Source organism: Panulirus ornatus, chromosome 25 (assembly GCF_036320965.1).
Source record: "Panulirus ornatus isolate Po-2019 chromosome 25, ASM3632096v1, whole genome shotgun sequence".
Lineage (NCBI taxonomy): Eukaryota > Metazoa > Arthropoda > Malacostraca > Decapoda > Palinuridae > Panulirus > Panulirus ornatus.
This window is the reverse complement of record NC_092248.1, coordinates 12,111,371-12,129,840: the sequence shown is the minus strand read 5'-3', so window position 1 is coordinate 12,129,840 and position 18,470 is coordinate 12,111,371. Positions and strand designations below refer to the sequence as shown.

Sequence of the window (18,470 nt, the reverse complement as noted above, 5' to 3'; positions counted from 1 at the left end):
GTAGTTGTAGTAGTAGTAATAGTTGTAGTAGTAGTAATAGTGGTAGTAGTAATAGTGGTAGTAGTAATAGACGTAGTAGTAGTAGTAGAGCCAGGGGCCAACGATCATCACTCCCTTGGGTCTTACCGTCGTGCTCAAGGGTCGTACCGTCGTGCTCATGGGTCGCACCTTCGTGCTCAAGTGTCGCACCGTCGTGCTCAAGGGTCTTGCCGTCGTGCTCATGGGTCGCACCGTCGTGCTCATGGGTCGCACCGTCGTGCTCAAGGGTCGTACCGTCGTGCTCAAGGGTCGCACCGTCGTACTCAAGGGTCGCCCCGTCTTGCTAAGGGTCGCCCCGTCTTGCTAAGGGTCGCCCCGTCGTACTCAAGGGTCGCCCCGTCGTACTCAAGGGTCGCCCCGTCTTGCTAAGGGTCGCCCCGTCTTGCTAAGGGTCGCCCCGTCGTACTCAAGGGTCGCCCCGTCGTACTCAAGGGTCGCCCCGTCGTACTCAAGGGTCGCCCCGTCGTACTCAAGGGGTTGATAATGCCAGTGACCCTTTCCTGGCTATAGTAATAATGTTCATAATGACATAATTTGGAAAACTGATCAGGTTTGGTTATAACGGTTGGTCGTTTGTTATGTTAGATCTTACGTATACTTTGTGGTTAAGGAATATGTTTCGTTCATGTAGTATAATATAGTGTATATGATTATTTATGTTCGTTTTATGTGGTATAATGTATGGTTTATGCTTTTGCATGCTTGGGATGTATGTTGTATATGGTGTAGTTTATGCTGTTTTATGTTTTTGTTTTATATTGAGTGAATCATACACAGTTTATGGTTTATCTGGCTTGATTAGTGCCTTATGTTTTATATTCTATGAGGAAACTCATGAATATGCAAATGTATGTTGTTGGCTGTGCTGTTAGCTTCATTGTATAAAGTGAATGACTCACGCAGTCTAGGAATACTTCAACTTTCGCTGGGGTAATGTAGTAGTTAGTAGTGGTCAAGTTGATATGAATGATGGTAGCTGGGTGGTCGTGGGAAAGGCCCAGGGGAGAGTGAGAGGGGTTATGGAAGAGGGTCATGGGAGAGCAGGGTCATGATAGAGAGCCATGGGGGAGGAGGTAATGGAAGAGTGCTACTGGGGAGGCATTCACCACCTGGGGAGGAGGGGAGCAGAAGAGGGGTATGGAAGAGGAAGGTCATGGTGTGGGGGAGAAAAAAATTGGGTTCGTTATCAGCAGACTTGTTCTTCCTCCATAGGATATATATATATATATATATATATATATATATATATATATATATATAGAGAGAGAGAGAGAGAGAGAGAGAGAGAGAGAGAGAGAGAGAGAGGGAGGCTCACACACGAATATATACATATATTCATCCATTCATAGATAGATAGATAGATAAAGGGAGGGAGTGAGGGGGCTGTAGAGAGCTGGTGTGGTGTTGGAATGCTCAGGTAGAGCGGCGGTGGATCTTGGGGAGGAGGTGAAAGTAATGGGCCGTGGCCATGCGTGGTCATGTGCCTGCCCCCCTGCTGGGCATGCACCGTGCTCATTACTGGCTTGAGCAATCTTGGCACCAGACACCCACCACACATAACACAAGCCACTGAGTAATTGTGGCACGAGATGCTGAGCAACTGGCACGGGTTTCTGAGCAGTCATGGCATAGGACACCAAGAGCCACTAAGCTCAGAACGGACGATATGCTGACGTGTTTCATGCTGCAATATGCTGCAGGCATATCGTTGCTCCTCCTCGAGGGCATTGGAATATACTATAGCCCATCAAGACATAAAAGTGTTATTGTATCATATGAAAGTATTGGAATTTCATTAAGCTCCCAGGAGCATATGCATTTCAGACTTCATTTCCATGTTTAATGAAGTATATTAGGACTCTCTTATTTCTTTATCAGAGCACAGCTGTATTTTGCATTATTCTTCACATTCAGCGTCTTCTTCAAGGGGTTATACATAAAGTAATGCTTTTAGAGGTTTATGTCCTCTTAAGATTCCCCAACAGTAAATTACATAAAGGTGAGGAAAGAGCATCGGTCCACAGGGTCCTTTGTCGTATATAAGATCAGAGTCATAGAGATGATTGTGGTAAAAGCAGAGTCTTAGAGTAGTAGATGTTTACATCATTTCTGTAAGGCATGGAGGGTGTTTGCATCACTTGTTTATAAACGCAAATGCTTAGCAGATGGAGTTGAGTTGATCATGTTCAGCAAAGTTTTCTGCAAGCTGACTGACCGACTACATATCGGCAAAAACACGTTTTATGTTTAACCAGCATTTGTGCTCCTGGACCATGGCTTCTCAACACTTTTTTGTGCTCGAATCAAGACATCAAAGATATCAAAGTCACATGAAATAAAAGGCACTGAGGAGAAGTACTGAAAGTGAAATGACTTTAATGAAGTTAGTCTAACTGAAACAAGAGAAATTGCACCAAATTATAAGAATCCATAAACCTAGACTGTCATATGAATTTTGGGAAAGTAATAATGGAAAATATATGCAAACATATACTGACCTCCAAACATAGTTTGTCATTTGGGATTGAAACACGAGAGGGCATACCGTCACCCAAGTAACTCAACCTGGGGATCCAAGGCCAGTCTCATAGCCTCCCGCGAAGCCTGGAGCCTTGGTCACTAGTGTGGAGATTTTTGTAGACAAAAATAAAGATAAAATAACAAGAATAAGACCATCAGCCAATGTGCGATTGCAACTTCCGTGTTCCTGAATCGACTTGACAATGTCGACTTTGAACAGTTCTTCGAAATAGGCAGGAATGTATTAGAGAGAGAATACATTACGAGCCTAAGCCAGAATTGAGTGAGAACGAATGTAGAGAAGCATATCAATGTCTTGGGTTTGGATAGGTTACAGTGGTGAATGAATGGAACATATTAAACCAAGAGAAGATATCAGAGCCTATGTGTCAAGTTTATTATCTTTCCAGGAGAACCTTCACACCCTGTTCATCTTCCCTGCATGTGATAACTGTAACCTTAGAGAACCCACACACCCTGTCCTTCCTTCCTCCACGTTCATTAACTGTAGAACTCTCAACACCATCCTTCCCTCTCTCATATCGTGCCATCCCTCTCCACAGGAACCTCACCCGCAACGCTATACTCCTTCCCCATCCACACGCTACCACCTCCCGACCACATACCTCCACCTCCTTACCTAATCCACACAGCTGCCTTCTACCTTAATGAAAACCATGTCGAACTTAACAACCCAATTTTCTGTCGTGTCAGACACTTTCGTTGTCTCCTGTACTAGTATATTTCGTGAGCAGTCGAAGTCACTGCAAGCCACCACACCCTCGAGACGTCTGACTAAAGCATTTATATCCACTGGACCAACCACTGAGGTCCTCCAGCGTCTGAAGTAACCACTATCCCCAGAACCAGCTTGTGAGGTCCTCAGGTTTGGTTGAAGCAACCAACAACCGCGATACCAATCACTCTGACGTCCAAGACATTTGGTTGAAGCTGCCATCTTCCTCACCTCCACCCATTTCACGTAAGGCCCCAGCCCACTTCCTGTTGAAGCCGTCTTGTCTCACTATACTGTAAAATTCATCTCCCAAGTTGTCAGCCAAGGAGACCAGACCGTCTTCCTCATCTTCCATGAGCTTGGCCCTGTCAGCTCCAACCTCCTTCGTAGCCTCCTGCTCTCACCACGTCCTTCTTGGAGGATTAATCACGGATTTTGGAGGATCGAACCACAATCTGCCCATACGATGCAATCCAGGTTTTCATATGAGCCATTTTGTCTTAGAGTGTTAGCATTTTGGTAAACAGCACTGTTTTGTTTTTGTTAATGGAAGATCGCATTGTTCTCTTTGCGGAATTCTATGTTTCAAGAGTTATTTTATGCGTAGGTTAATGTATGATCCAAAATATGTTAAGAAAGCGGTGGAAAGTTGACATCAGTGTTATTATAAACAGAGGGACTTAATACGGGTCAAGCTGATATCCAGTGCGAAGATCGAGTAACTTGGAATTAGCTATGAACTCATCGAATCAGCCAAGGGACGAGAAAGCAGCCAGCTTTCTATTTTAGCGCCTCAGCATAGCTATGTACCGAGGGAATGAGAGATGCATTGGCGTTCTACAGATTACATAAGTTCCACACAGCCAGAAGAAATCACTGGTCTGTCCTCACCACCAGTCTGTTGATGACGTTGCTTACATTGGCACTCGCTAGATGGTACTATCCCCAAGGAGCGAAGTTAATATTGGCGGTGGTGGTTGTGTTCACACTTAATCGATACTGGTACCACTAGTTGCTCCGGTTAATATTGGTGGTCGCTGTTGACACGTGAGGCAACACTACCAATAATGGTGGGAGTTAATACTGGGGGTTGTTGTTGACACTAGCTAGATGATAGTATCACTAGGGGAGGCTGAGGATAATATTGGTTTACGTACAGATGGTGTGGGTCGTGGAAAATGAATCAGACAGATGACAGAAAGATAGAAAATGAAAAGTTCTCCATTACACAAGTTAGGTATAAGAATACATGCGTGAAAAAGATGGATGTAACGAGAGAGAGAGAGAGAGAGAGAGAGAGAGAGAGAGAGAGAGAGAGAGAGAGAGAGAGAGAGAGAGAGAGGAGTGATGGAAGGTGCGTTTGTATTAGACTCCTACTTCATAACCACGGCCACAGACTCCCTAACCCTGCAGTACTCTAGATAAGTGATAAGGCGCCCAACTGTTCCAGCCGGGAGGGGGGGGGGGGGGGTGTAGGAGGGTACATTTTACACCTGCTCCCCCCCATCTCTTCCCCCTCAACTACCGACACCACACCTGCCGCCCTCCTCACCCCTGCCAAACCTGTCCCACCGCCCCTTCCACAATCCATAGTAGATGTGATAGAGGAGTGCATCAAGGAGGGTACCTCACCCTCCACACAAACAACATTACCATACTAGCCATAATCTAATTCACTAAACTTCTCCCTAGGAAAAAACCATCCCCCTCCAACTTTAGCTGTAAGAAAGTTTGACAAAGTTTGAAAAGTTTCCGTACCTTCGCTGACGCCCAGGTACGTCAGCTCCGTCGTAGAGCGAGGCTGGCACAATGCGCCGGTGGGGTGAGGTGGACACCTTGTTACAGTATCTCCATATCCCTTTCTTCTCTTTCTTCGTCTTCTTCTCCCTCCAGCTCCTCCTCCTCCTCCTCCAGTCCTCCGTCACTCCAGATGAGTCAAATCACTTTATGATATGATCTTGCCCCGCGAAGCCATGATCTCCCTTTAGACCCATTCCCACCCCATTAAGCGACAGATAGCGACACTTTCACACACCATTAAACCCATTCTTCCCTTTAAAGCCACGCTATTGTCTTCCCTTAAAGCTACAGTTCGCGGAGAAGGACAGTCTTCCTAAAGAGACTACAAGCTTTCTTATAAAGGCAAGCTTAAAGCTGCGAGTAAAGCTCCTCACTTTCGTTTAGTTTAGTTAGAGGGACAGTGACAGTGGAAGAAAGTTGCAGTGATCATCATCATACCATTTCATGCCCAGAGGCTACTTAACCCGTGAGGACGACAGTACGATCCTTGAGCACGACGTTACGACCATTACGAATATCCACCTCCCAGACCCCACACCATCCACCTCCCAGACCCCACACCATCCACCTCCCAGACCCCACACCATCCACCTCCCAAACCCCACACCAACCACCTCCCAGACCCCAGAGTATCCCTCCCAAACCCCAAATTTTCTACCTCCCATACGTCAAAATATCCACCTCCCATACTCCTAAACACTCACCTTCCAGACCCCAAAATATCCACCTCCTCCAAAGTATCCAATACCTAAACTCCAAAGCATCCACCTTTCAGACTCCAGAGCATCACCTCCCAGAGTGCAGAGCAGCCTCTCCAAAGATGGTGTCAGAAGCCATGTTTTTCGTGGGTACATATGACCTCTTGCTTATACAAACATGTTTGAATTACGTGTTGGGAGATCAGACCATAGCAAAATATGCTCATTGCACCAGCCATGAAAAATCTTGCATGTATAACTATTTTTTCTATGTGTCATCTCTCTCTCTCTCTCTCTCTCTCTCTCTCTCTCTCTCTCTCTCTCTCTCTCTCTCTCTCTCTCTCTCTCTCTCTCTCTCTCATGTGTCTTTCATTCATTCATTTATCATTTCTTTCTCTCCCTTTATTTTCTTTTTCAAGTACATTTTCTACTGTCTGTTTGCGTATCTATCACTATCTATTTCTCAACACAATTCTTACATAATTTTTGGCATATTACGTGAAAATTGCTTTAGCTTTTTTAGTTTTACCTTCTGGGAAATATTTTCGAAAATCACTGAAGAAATCATCCTACAAGTCGTATTTTAAACCCTCGTTTACAGAAAAAAAATATTCACTGTCGAGTTACTGCTACTGAAGAGAAAATATTTATGTATATACGAGAGAATGAACTTTGAAAAATCGTTGGGAGGTGACCTGGGTAATTATATGATGTCAGTCCAGAGCGCCAGTGCTCGTCAACCTGTTAAACAGGGTGATATAGAATTTATATATGACATTCAGGGATCTAAATTGGGTCTATGAAAGTTCAGGAAGTAGAGTGTCGTCGGATTGGTCTGGGTGTGGGATGATTCCCCGTTTGGTCTGAACTGAATCTACCCAAAGTGAACAATGCAACTCAGAAAGATTCTCTTTATCTATAATGGACTCACTGAGATCTCTCTCTGTCGTCTGGTCTGTTATGATATTCAGCGCGGAATTCTCACACTTCCATCTTCTCTGACCAGGATCCACTAGATAAAGTATACAACACATTAGTCACATATATCTCACTTACAGACCCCTACACCTTCATCCTTCCAGCCTGTACTGACCTGGATCTATCCCCAAGGATAAATATTCAACTTAGTTATACCCCTAGCCTCAGCACCCCATACATCTCCCCCTGACACTCTTGTCACCCCTGGAGAGTTCATTATTCAGCCTGTCAGTGGTGTGACCTCAGTGGACAACTTTATTTCACCATCCTTACAGTGTGGAGGGCAAGAAACCCTGTTGGGTGTACTTTCTTCCCAGTGTGGCTGTATGATTCTACCCAGACTGGATGTTGGGTGTACTTTCTTCACACAGTTGGGTCCAAGAATCCAACTCCTTGTCCACAGTTAACATCAGCATGAGTGGCAGTGTGAGCGGACGTTTTGTCCTGTCCATGCCCGTTAGCCGAGGGTCAGGCACCTCAACAACAGCCCCAGCAGCAGGAGCCACAGCAGGAGCCACAGCAGGAGTCACAGCCACAGTAGTCGTGTAGGCGGGCGACCAGCCCCACAGCCTGTCTTGGGTCAGACACCTCGACAACATCTCGTCGGTGACGCACTCAAGTTAATCAAGGTTTTTCTCTCCATGTTTTATGCTTCAGATTTCTTTGTTGTCCATTGGAATTATTCACAAAAATATAAGATCTTATTGTACCCCCTTTATAAGGCACTAGTGGGGGGCCGGTACACCATGATGTATACCCCTTCATGGGGTATTACTGGTGCCAGTATAATATGATATATACCCCTTCATGGGTTACTGCTGGTGCCATTTTGAAATGATGGATACCCCTTCATGGGGTGCAGCTGGTGACATCATGATGTATACCCCTTCATGGGGTGCTGCTTGCCACGGTTTACCAGGATATATAACCTATTATGGACTACTACTGGCGACAGTGTAGCATAATGTATACCCCTTCATGGGTCACTACTGTTACCTTTGTGACATTACCACTTGTGTACCATGATAATACTCCCCCTAAGGAGTGCACATACCCTCATGCAACCACATCTTGTGAGCAACATACCCGCATTTCGTGTTCGCACATTCTTTGATATACTTTTTTGGTCCTAGTTCTCCCCAACCCCAACATGATAGCGCATCATCCACCTAATTTCCTTACCGTCTCATCCATCATGCTTAAAAAGAAAAAAGGTCGACGCGTTGACCTTCTTCTGGAGCTGCGCTAGTTAAACTGTCGCCATATTGTCCCCTAGAGAACTCGTCCGAGTGCCTAGGTTGAGGCAGGCAGACCTTCGCCCTTCAGGAGTTGCTCTGACGCAGTGGGTCGCCAGGACTTACAGTGAGCCGGAGTGACATGGGAGACTGCTGCGGTACCGCTGTGCGGCGCCTGCATTGTGAGGAGGACTGGTTTGTTGTGAGCCATGTCCAGAGAAGGACTGATTCGAAGGTAGTCGGGCTGCGGAGCTGGTCTGAAAAGAAACCGGTCTGTAAGTCCTTTGTTGATACAATACTGCAGCGTGCAAAAGAAAGAAAAAGAATGTTGATAAGGGAAACTCAGTGCAATAACTCGTAGCTTTAATTGAAGGAAAATCAGTTGTTTGACGGCAGTTACCGTGCAGTGATAAGGATCGGCATTGAGCGAGGGACCTTCCTTCTTAGGAGATGACCTCCTCCCCGGACTTGTACTCCTGTAGAAGGCGTGCGTTTGGTCGTTCACCTCCTGACAAGGCACAAGAGGGCCGTTGACAACACACCAGCGAGGTGTTGCAAGTAGCAGCAGCCCTGTCGCTCTGGGAAGGTGATCTTCCTTACCCAGACAACACTGAGTCCAGACTTTACGTACGAGTTTTATTCCTTCATTTTCATCGAAGAAAACATGCTTTAGCCTCGGTAAAACACGTTTTTACTCGTGAAATTATACAAATACAGAATTTACAGATGACTTTGGCCGGAGATGCAGATTTCACAAATGTCTTGATGGCCAGTTTATTCAGAAAACAAGAATCATCAGAACCTTCTTCGTTCTGAGTGTTTACTGCCCGAACCTGGTCTTCACTTATGAAGGAATGAATAACTCTACCGCCGGGCAGGAAGCCAAGGGTGAAATTGTTTTTCTGCCCCTTGACTTACCGCGTCACAAGAACCTCACATGTGACGTTCTTAATCACTTTCGAGGAACAGGAATGTTGTTCTGTGTTGGTGGTGGTGAGGGGACCGTGGTGGAGATGTGGTTTTAGTGTTGGTGAATAACCAGGATAGTAGTGATGATGTGGTTGTGGTGGAGATAAAGGTTGTTGATGTGTCAATGATGATGGTAAGTGCCCTTAGTTGTGTTGGAGTGGTTTTCGTGATGATGCGGAACCTTGGTTGTCCTGACGGATAACGATCACGATGGAAAGATGAGAAAGAATGTTATTCGTTTGTGGGCACGCTATGTGCTTGGGGTCCATGGTTGGGGACCCACATAAGTGGGGGCCCCGCTTCGTGTTTGGGCCCTACATACACAGATCAACGGTAATGTTCTAGCAGTTGCTGGCTAGGGTTGCCAGATCTCATGTTACACCTGGTCTTTCTTGCCTTATTTGCATACGCAGTGTTGCCACATAGGGTGTGGACTAATTGCCCCTGGGATTGGCTATGTGGTTAATGTTGTTCGGCGAGATTGAAGTACCTGGGACAACGACGGTTGACTGGCCCGTCAGCAACATAGCAGAACAGTGAACACACCTTCACATGTTTCGCTTTTTAAGCACGATGACACGACCCTTTAAGCACGACTGTATGACTCAATGAACACGACGGTACAACCCTTGCGCACGATGGTAAGCTTCAGCCAGGAACCTCAACCCTTGCAAACGACGATACGAGCCTTCAGCACGCCAGAACAACCCCAGGACACGACCATATGACCATTAGACATGAACACGTACAGATCCATGATAACATTTAATGATAACGTTTATCATAAGAATATGTGGACAATGCTTAGCATAACCAAGTGTTCGTAACCAATTCATTTTCTGATGTTTAGTTTAATTAGAATTAGAAAATATCCTGAAAAGCTTGTAGAATTACACTTCAAACCTTTGTAGCTCGCAGATTATCATTCGAACCTTTGTCATTGATAGATTTTATCCTTAAAACGTTTATAGTTGGTATTGTTTATCTTTTAAAGTTTTGTAATAGGTAGAAAAACAATAAACGGCTTCTGATTGGTAGAGAATATTCTAAAGACCTTAACAATTGATAATGATTATCCTTAGAATGTTTTTGATGGGTAGATGTAACCCTAAAAGCATGCAGCTCTGCGCTCTGAGAAGCTTTGATGTTTGTATCCGTGGAGTAAAGTCCCTTAGAGCTCTCTGTGATACGACTCATGATATTCCGGAAGCTCTAATGATACCACCTTTCCACAGTTGGTGTAGTGCGGGGGGGAGCACTGGAGGCAGAGGAGTGGTATTGCCGGTACACTGGAGGTGTCGCAGGTGAGGACAACTGAATCCTCCGCCTCCCTCCTCCGCCTCCTTTTTTGAGGACTTGGCTTGCCTGACCCCCTCCCCTGGGGAGCCAAACAGGATCCCCCCTTGGCTAATGGCCTCACCAAAGTCGACCCACACCAGATCTGATTCACGTTTGCTTCATTTGCTGGCATGTAGTGTAGGGAGAGGTTTAGGTGGGGCTAGGGGGCATGGGAAAGGGAGAGTAGGAAGAGAAAAGGAAAGGAGACGGGGGAGTGGTAGGGGAGAGCGGGAGATTATCGAGATAGGAGGGTAATTTACATGTTTATGGTCTCTTGGACTTTACATGAAGGGGGGAGAACAGAGGCGCCGGACACACCATCACCACCACCACCGCCACCACCACCCGGTGTTGGTGACGACGGGGGACGGCGATGGTGTTGGTGATGACGACGACGATAACGACAGCAGCGGTGGTGGTGCTGATGTCGACCACGATGTTTCTGTTTTGAGGATGACGACCAGGATGACGACCAGGGTGACGACCAGGATGACGACTAGGGTGACGACCAGGGTGACGACCAGAGTGACGACCAGGGTGACGACCAGGGTGACGACCAGGGTGACGACCAGAGTGACGACCAGGGTGATGACCAGGGTGACGACCAGGGTGACGACCAGGTTTCCTCACCACGAGAGATTATAACATGAAAAACAAGACTCGTTATTTGTGTTGTGCAGCGCCGGACGGGCCTGCATGACCCCATCTCTCTGGATGGGACGTGGAGGGGCGATGGGTCGGGAGGCTTGGAAGGGGGGGACGGAAATGGGGCGGGAGGGGGAACATAGATGGGGATGGTGGACGGAGATGGGGCGGGAGAGCTTGGATTAGGGGACGGAAATGGGGCAGAATGGAGGCTTGGCGACACTGCAAAACAGACCCCCAGTCCGCCCCACGTGCTCATAATTTCATTATGTTGTCACTGATTCTGCTGGGATTTGTTTTATCGTTCATTATATATAGTAATTGTACTTTAATAAATAACTCATTGATCATTTTGTGTGATAACTAAAACCGAACATTATATTATCTCATTATATTATATTATCTCTGTTATTGGTTTTTGAATTGATCTGATGAAGGTTTTCTCTAAGATATTCAAACTTTATTTTCTTTATCTTTTTCTAATTAACTTATATGAAATCTTTGTTCGACCCTGTGGCATACGACCAAGATATTGTAATGTAGATAGACCTGCAGACCTCGTCATTAAACAGCCTGATTGATCAGAGAAGCAACAGTGTGCTATGGACAACACCTTTAAGAAAAATAGTGGACCAGTATTTACCAAGTGCAACACTTATGTTTTATGTAGTTATGTATTGATGAATTTATGTAGTGATGTATTTAGAACTATGATATCCAACCAATACTGTCTTCATATCCCGGCAAGTAGAACCAGAATATTTTCCAGACCTGCGATATATTCACAAGTCAGATCATCAGATAAAAGCCAGAATTGTATTGTTAAATGTTAGTAATGATCAGAGGCTTTTTTTATCGTTAGGTTATTGCAAGACATGGTTGTAGACCATATTATAAGTTGTTAAACAAGTCGCTGTTTTCCCAGACGTGTCTGTATCCTCTAGTTCTTCCTGTAATTCAATATTATTTCTTTTACAGAAAACATAGGAAAAAATACTTGTATAATAAACCTTTTTTTTCTATGACGTTTTGTTGTCGGTTTCACTGTCTGGCTGTAACATAGAATACATAAGTACAGCCATAAATCTTCCGGAGTCGAGTGTTGGTAGAGAGTGACTTCATAAGTCAGAAAAAAAAGATAGGTCTATTTACAGCCAGCAAAAACCTGAGGCAGCCAAGGCCGGAATGCTGGGCGAATGAAGATGGTAACATGAGTCTTGTAACACTGCTGGTTGGTGGTAGGCCAGTGTGAGAGATGAAGCCTGAGAGAGTTGTACTGAGAGGTGTGGTGTACTGGGTATTATCAGGGGCAGAAGAGATGTACTGGGCACTGTTTAGGAGACGGGTGGGTGGGATGTGCTGGGCACTAGTGGGGTCTACTGTGCACTGTCTAAGAGAGGTGCAATCGTGAGGTGCACTGTGCATTGTCTGGGGAGTGATGGTAAACTTGCTCTGGTCTAAATGTCAGTCGTCGGACCCTGGAAAATGTCTCAAGTTTCTCGAGTTGCCAAAAATAAACTTTGCAAATGGATGTTTGCAGTCCACCAGCTGATGACGACATAGAAACACAGAGAAAATAAATATATATCTTTTTTGTGTGTGTTCCATGTTAAGAACTGTGATTAACATGTGAAATAAATCTTCGAAGTTTTTTGATGTTAGGAAAGACGGTGGTAACTTTGCAATATATATATTGACCTTTTGGTATAAGTGATATTGTAGTGATCAAAGCAGCGAGTAACGTTATAGCTGTACTGTGAGGTGACCCAGAGGTGAGTGTTGGTGATAAGCGTCTGTGAACGTGAGTAGAGTAGTGAGTATGATGGAGGATGGTACGGTGGTGAGCATCACGAGCAGGTAGTTGAACAGGTGGGAAGTGATCTATATCACCAGGTGAGGAGGATTATGTAATTGGTTCTTGCATTGGTTTCCAGGGTAATGTAACCTTTGCTGGTGGTGAGGGAAGGTACAATAGTGTCTTGTGTCATATGGTGTCACTGTGTCATGTTCCAGTGTCTTGCGAGAGGCATAACGGTGTCATGTGCCATATGGTGTCACAGTGTCATAATCCGGAGTATCTCTCTGAGTCTGATCCACACGGGATGATTGGAAACCACTGGTGTAGACCCCTCCAGCCGGACCACTGGTGTAGACCCCTCCAGCCGGACCACTAGTGTAGACCCCTCCAGCCGGACCACTGGTGTAGACCCCTCCAGCCGGACCACTGGTGTAGAACCACTCTCAAGTTTCAGAACGAAACTTCATATGAAATAAGACTTCACACCTCACACCATGATACCGAATCCTGTTTCTCTTGCCAGACGGAAGGCAGTTCGATTCATGCATGAATGCGGGACAAAAATCAACATGTTCCGTACGACACAGGCCACTAACAAGGAAGTGTACTGACCTTAAAATTCAAACTGTGAACGATAATCTTTTAGATATAGCAAACTGTATCATTGCATCTCTGTCATCTTTTACTACTGTACGGATGTGTGAAGAGAACCTATGGACACTACGCAGAACCTTAGGGAAAATCTGAAATGCTTTTCTGTTTCTGTAAACTAACTAAGGTAGAGCGACGTCATCAGCCCCAAGGTCAGAGGTCAATACACGAAGAGCAAGTTAGTGAACTATGTTGTAAAGCTTTGTTGTACACGGGAAGACCTGAGTCTTCAGCATAGTTCCAGTGGCCAAAGTTTGCTCGGGCTATCTGGGTCCCAGATCCCTGGGAGTGCCTGGCCTCAGTAGACCCAGCTGTGGGGGTAGAAGACCTCCTGAACCATCGTAAAATATACGTAAGATGAGGTAAGGCCTCAGACCTTGCTAGGGTGGGATAGAAGACCATCGTAAGGTATACATAAGATAAGATAAACCATGGTAAGGTAAGATAAGGTCCCAGACTTAGCTATGGGTGGGTAGAAGAAGACGATCGTAAGGTATACTTAGATAAACCATGATAAGGTATACGTTTGTTACGGCAAAGCATCACAAGGTATATAGAATGTAAGGTAAACAATTTATACGACATGCGCCAGGTAAAGTAAATCATCGTAAGGTGAACGTAAGTTAAGGTGACTCATCGCAAGGTATAAATAAAATAAATTAAAACATCAAAAGATATGGTAGATTAGGCAGTTTTCAGGTGTACGCAGGGTACATTTGACGATTGGGAAACTTATGCACGTTCGTGTACTGAAGTGCTTGATAAATGGAGGTGGCTGAATCATGCATATATTATACATGGGCAGGAAGGCCATGTAGGTGGCTGCAGGTGGGCTGCAGGTAAACTGGTCGAAGTGAAGGAGGCTCAGCGTCCAGCCTTGCGGCACCATAACAAATGTATTTAAAGTTTTTACTTAAAATGTGAGGCTTTCAGTAAGAGTTAATGGAGATGTTACTGTTACCTTGTTCATTTTACCTTACGTTAAATTCTTGTTTAACAGACACGTGTCATGTGGAAATTCGATCGCAGTAAAGTCATCTTTTAATGTGGAAAGTGATGTAATGGTTCAATATAATGTCGCAAAATGTTTTTAAAGTTTCTGAATGGTTCGTCTAAGGCCATTGTGTATCGTTCGAGATTACCATAAGAAACCAGTTTATGTAATCATTCTTATTCCCATTTTGAAGAATATGTCTGACTCACCAGCTTGAATTACTCATCGCTCGGGGACCCAATTTTTGTTTCTGTAGTTCAGATTAATTCCACATTTATTTATTCGATTCTTTCTCGCTAAGTATCTTAATGCCTCGTGATATTATTTATCGTCTCTTGTCTCCTGTTATCTTTTATTTTGTCCTTTATTTATCTCTGACTCATCGTCTCTTCTTTCTTCCCATCCCACACCATTTACTATTCTTTTTTATCATTATACCACATCATTTTTTTCCCTCTTGATCCCCACACTGAATCATCAGATCCGGGCAGTAAAGCTGGACTTTTTTTTCCCCTGCCTTTGTTTACGCCTGAGTTTCTGTCCAGTCATCTGATGACGACCATGGTGGAATTCAAACCCTGAAAAGTTTATATGACTTACATTTCTCGTGAAGAGATATTTTGTGACGGGGAGGGGTTTTTGGGGGGGGTGAGGGTGAGGGTGAGGGGGGTTTATCTTAACGATAATCCCAGATTAGTGGCAGTATTGAAGTCTGTCCACTGTTGGCATGGCAACGGCATTGCCTGTTCCAGTGCTGGCATGTCAACGGTAATGTCTGTCCCACTGTTGGCATGGCAACGGTAATGTCTGTCCCTCTTTTGGCACTTCTCCACGGTTGGCATGTCAGCGGTAATAATGTCTGTCCTACTGTTGGCATGGCAACGATAATGTCTGTCCCACTGTTGGCATGGCAACGGTAATGTCTGTCCCACTGTTGGCATGGCAACGGTAATGTCTGTTCCTCTGTTGGCACTTCCCCACGGTTGGCATGTCAGCGGTAATAATGTCTGTCCTACTGTTGGCATGGCAACGGCATTGCCTGTCCCACTGCTGACATGTTAACGGTAATGTCTGTCCCACTGTTGGCATGGCAACGGTAGTGTGGGTCTACCACCATATATCCACAAGTGAGAGAGGAACACAGGGATCCAACCCCATCACACTGTTGGATCAGAGTCTTTTGTTTTGAGTAAAGTGTAATGTCATCCTGCTGGAAACATGACCTCACTCGTCTCCCCAGATCCCAGCCTTTTCATTTAGACTTTTGAGAAGTTTAGTTTCGAATCCTACAGGTAGTTCAGAATGCTACACATGGCCAGATATAAGAAACTAGAATGATATAATCTTACCTTGAATTCCACTGTAAAATCCCAAGAGATGCTTATCATTATGTTGTTACCTGTGATTTTCCTTCATGTTTCAGAGAGGCTTTAGTGAAGTTCCTCAAGAGGGCCACTCCTACTGATGTATGAATCACATTGCCATTCCCTGTAACCAAACTTAACTTGGGGAAACTGGTTGTAAACTTACTTTTTCTCTTATCTTTTTAGGTTATAATATCTTTCCTCATGAAATGGATCAGTAAAACTAAATACGCTCCACTGTACTCAGTTAACATCTCCTGCACAAATAATTTCTTGCGACGAGTTGGGAAGGTATGATGTTAATTATTAGCGGCCTCTTGTACTCTTATCTGTAGACCACGTGGGTAACATCAATATCTACATGTTGCTTTTCTTGCCCCACAGGTAAATACGAGCTGAGTCACCTCCAGGTTGGCCCTGCCACTGGCGCCCTTGTCTCTACACATGACGGTGGCCTCCCACTGTAGTTCTACTGGCAGAGGTATGGCTTCTTAGGTACCAACATCTAAAGTAACACCTACTTACCGTCCTTAGAACTTGGGGTATTCTGAACAAGGTGTTTCAGCTGAGAAACTTCATGTGAGGCGTCGCAGTTGACGTGTTCCCCCTGAGACAAGCTGTCTCAGGCTCTTCTATGCTGACGTATTATTCCTGAGGCCACTCAGTTGTGTGTTCTTAATGACAAAGGCCAGCTTAACCCACATAAGACTCCTCTGTTGAGGTGTTAGTTGTAGACATTGCATCTGAGGCTCCGCTGATGACTTAATTCTTGATATGTTGACCCCAGTGATACACCCTATCTGACGCTTTGTCATTTTACACTGTTACTGAAAAATTGCCAAATACTGATAGTCCCTCACGCTTAATGTCCCACAGCTGAGGTCCCTCTCCTGAGGCGTAAGGTTTGAGGTCACTTCCTGGGATATTTGCGTTAAAAAAAAACTATTTTCTAACTAGTCAGTAAGTATTCCTAAACCTAGTTCATGAATCCTTGTTTATACGTACAGGTTTTCCAGAGAGAGTCGTCCATAGTTTATTTGTAATGATAACCAGATGATAACGTTGATATCAACCATCTTTACAGTTATGATATGTCCACAGATGCGTATTTTGTACTGGGATTTTATGTACATATATATATATATATATATATATATATATATATATATATATATATATATATATATATAGATAAGAATTTACAGCATTAAGCAGGAAGGAATTGTGAACATAAATTCTACATCTCTTACCATGGAAGGTCAGCGTTTCCTCCACATTCTTTTCACTCTTGAGATTGTTCTGAATATCGTCCACTGTGATTTCCAGTATCGTTCGTCTTTGATTCTCAGCAGCATCTCTTGTGATTCTCAGCATCATCTCTTGTGATTCTCAGCAGCATCTCTTGTCATTGCAGCATCGACGTTTGTGATTCATGTATCATGGTTTGTGCTTGCCACTCTTACCTTAAACCACACGTACACATATCCAGGCTTCTTGCAACCAGAAAAGTGATACACAAATCGTCTTAACATGACTGTATGTCCTCGTGGTTGAAGGGCAGGTTAATAGGTTATCTCACCTGTGTGAGTAGTTCAGTATGAGTTGACATGAGGAGACGTTTTCTATCACTTACGACCCTAAGATGAGCTTTTGATATGATGTATATCAAGAAAAATTTTGAAGTGAGGAGGTCGTCCCTGTCATACATGACTCTAAGTGATGACCAGAAGTTGACATGAGGCACATAATGAGAGCCACTGACGTAAGTCATTCTCTGTCGTTGACGGTCTTCTCGTACTTTAACTGTAAGACGACTTTTGCCTCACGTTGCAAGCTCTTCAAGCCAGCAACGTTTGCAATATGTATGTATGAAGTTCGGGTGGGAAGCTGTCTGTTCGCAGGCTCTTGCGATATGTTGGAGAGAAAAGTCATGTGTAGGAGATATTGAGAGAATGTTTGGGTAAGAATTGGAGGGATTGGACGGTGCTTATTCTATTTTATTTTTGACATGATTGTAAACTACTTGATGGTCAGTTTTAGAGCTGACCTACTATTGCGGGAACGCTCTCTCTCTCTCTCTCTCTCTCTCTCTCTCTCTCTCTCTCTCTCTCTCTCTCTCTCTCTCTCTCTCTCCATTTGTCTTTTTGTCTTTCGTAATGTTTATCTGTAATATATATATATATATATATATATATATATATATATATATATATATATATATATATATATATATATATATATATTATATATATATATATAATATATATATATATATATATATATATATATTATATATATATATTATATATATATATTATATATATATATATATATATATATATATATATATATATATATATATATAATATATATATATATATATATATATATATATTATATATATATATTATATATATATATATATATATATATATATATATATATATATATATATATATATATATATACACACACACACACACATATATTCAGTCCTTTCCCCTATGTGTGGAGTGGATCATGTACATATGGCGTCTGAGTTCGCTGACGCACATCATGCCAAAGAAAACAAGTGAGTAGATCAACATATCACATTTGGAAGCCCTTCTGAAATATACAACTGCTCCTGAGTTGTTTGCTGAGTAATCTCTGCCACACACCCCAGCCCATGATCTGTCGTCAAGGATCTGCCAGGCCTTAGTCTG

The 18,470-nt window shown here is 43.8% G+C and overlaps 1 protein-coding gene across 8 annotated transcripts in view; it reads left to right on the top strand.

The window, feature by feature from the left end:
- LOC139757272 (uncharacterized) overlaps positions 1-18,470 on the top strand; it is a 565,387-nt gene that overhangs the window by 475,426 nt on the left and 71,491 nt on the right. For 3 of the 8 annotated variants that reach the window (XM_071677617.1, XM_071677614.1, XM_071677616.1), the window contains one exon: positions 16,150-16,246. The exons of the other annotated variants lie outside the window; for them this stretch is intronic. The gene's annotated coding sequence lies outside the window, so the exon portion shown is untranslated. The remainder of the gene's footprint in view (positions 1-16,149; positions 16,247-18,470) is intronic. 8 annotated transcript variants of the gene reach the window in all.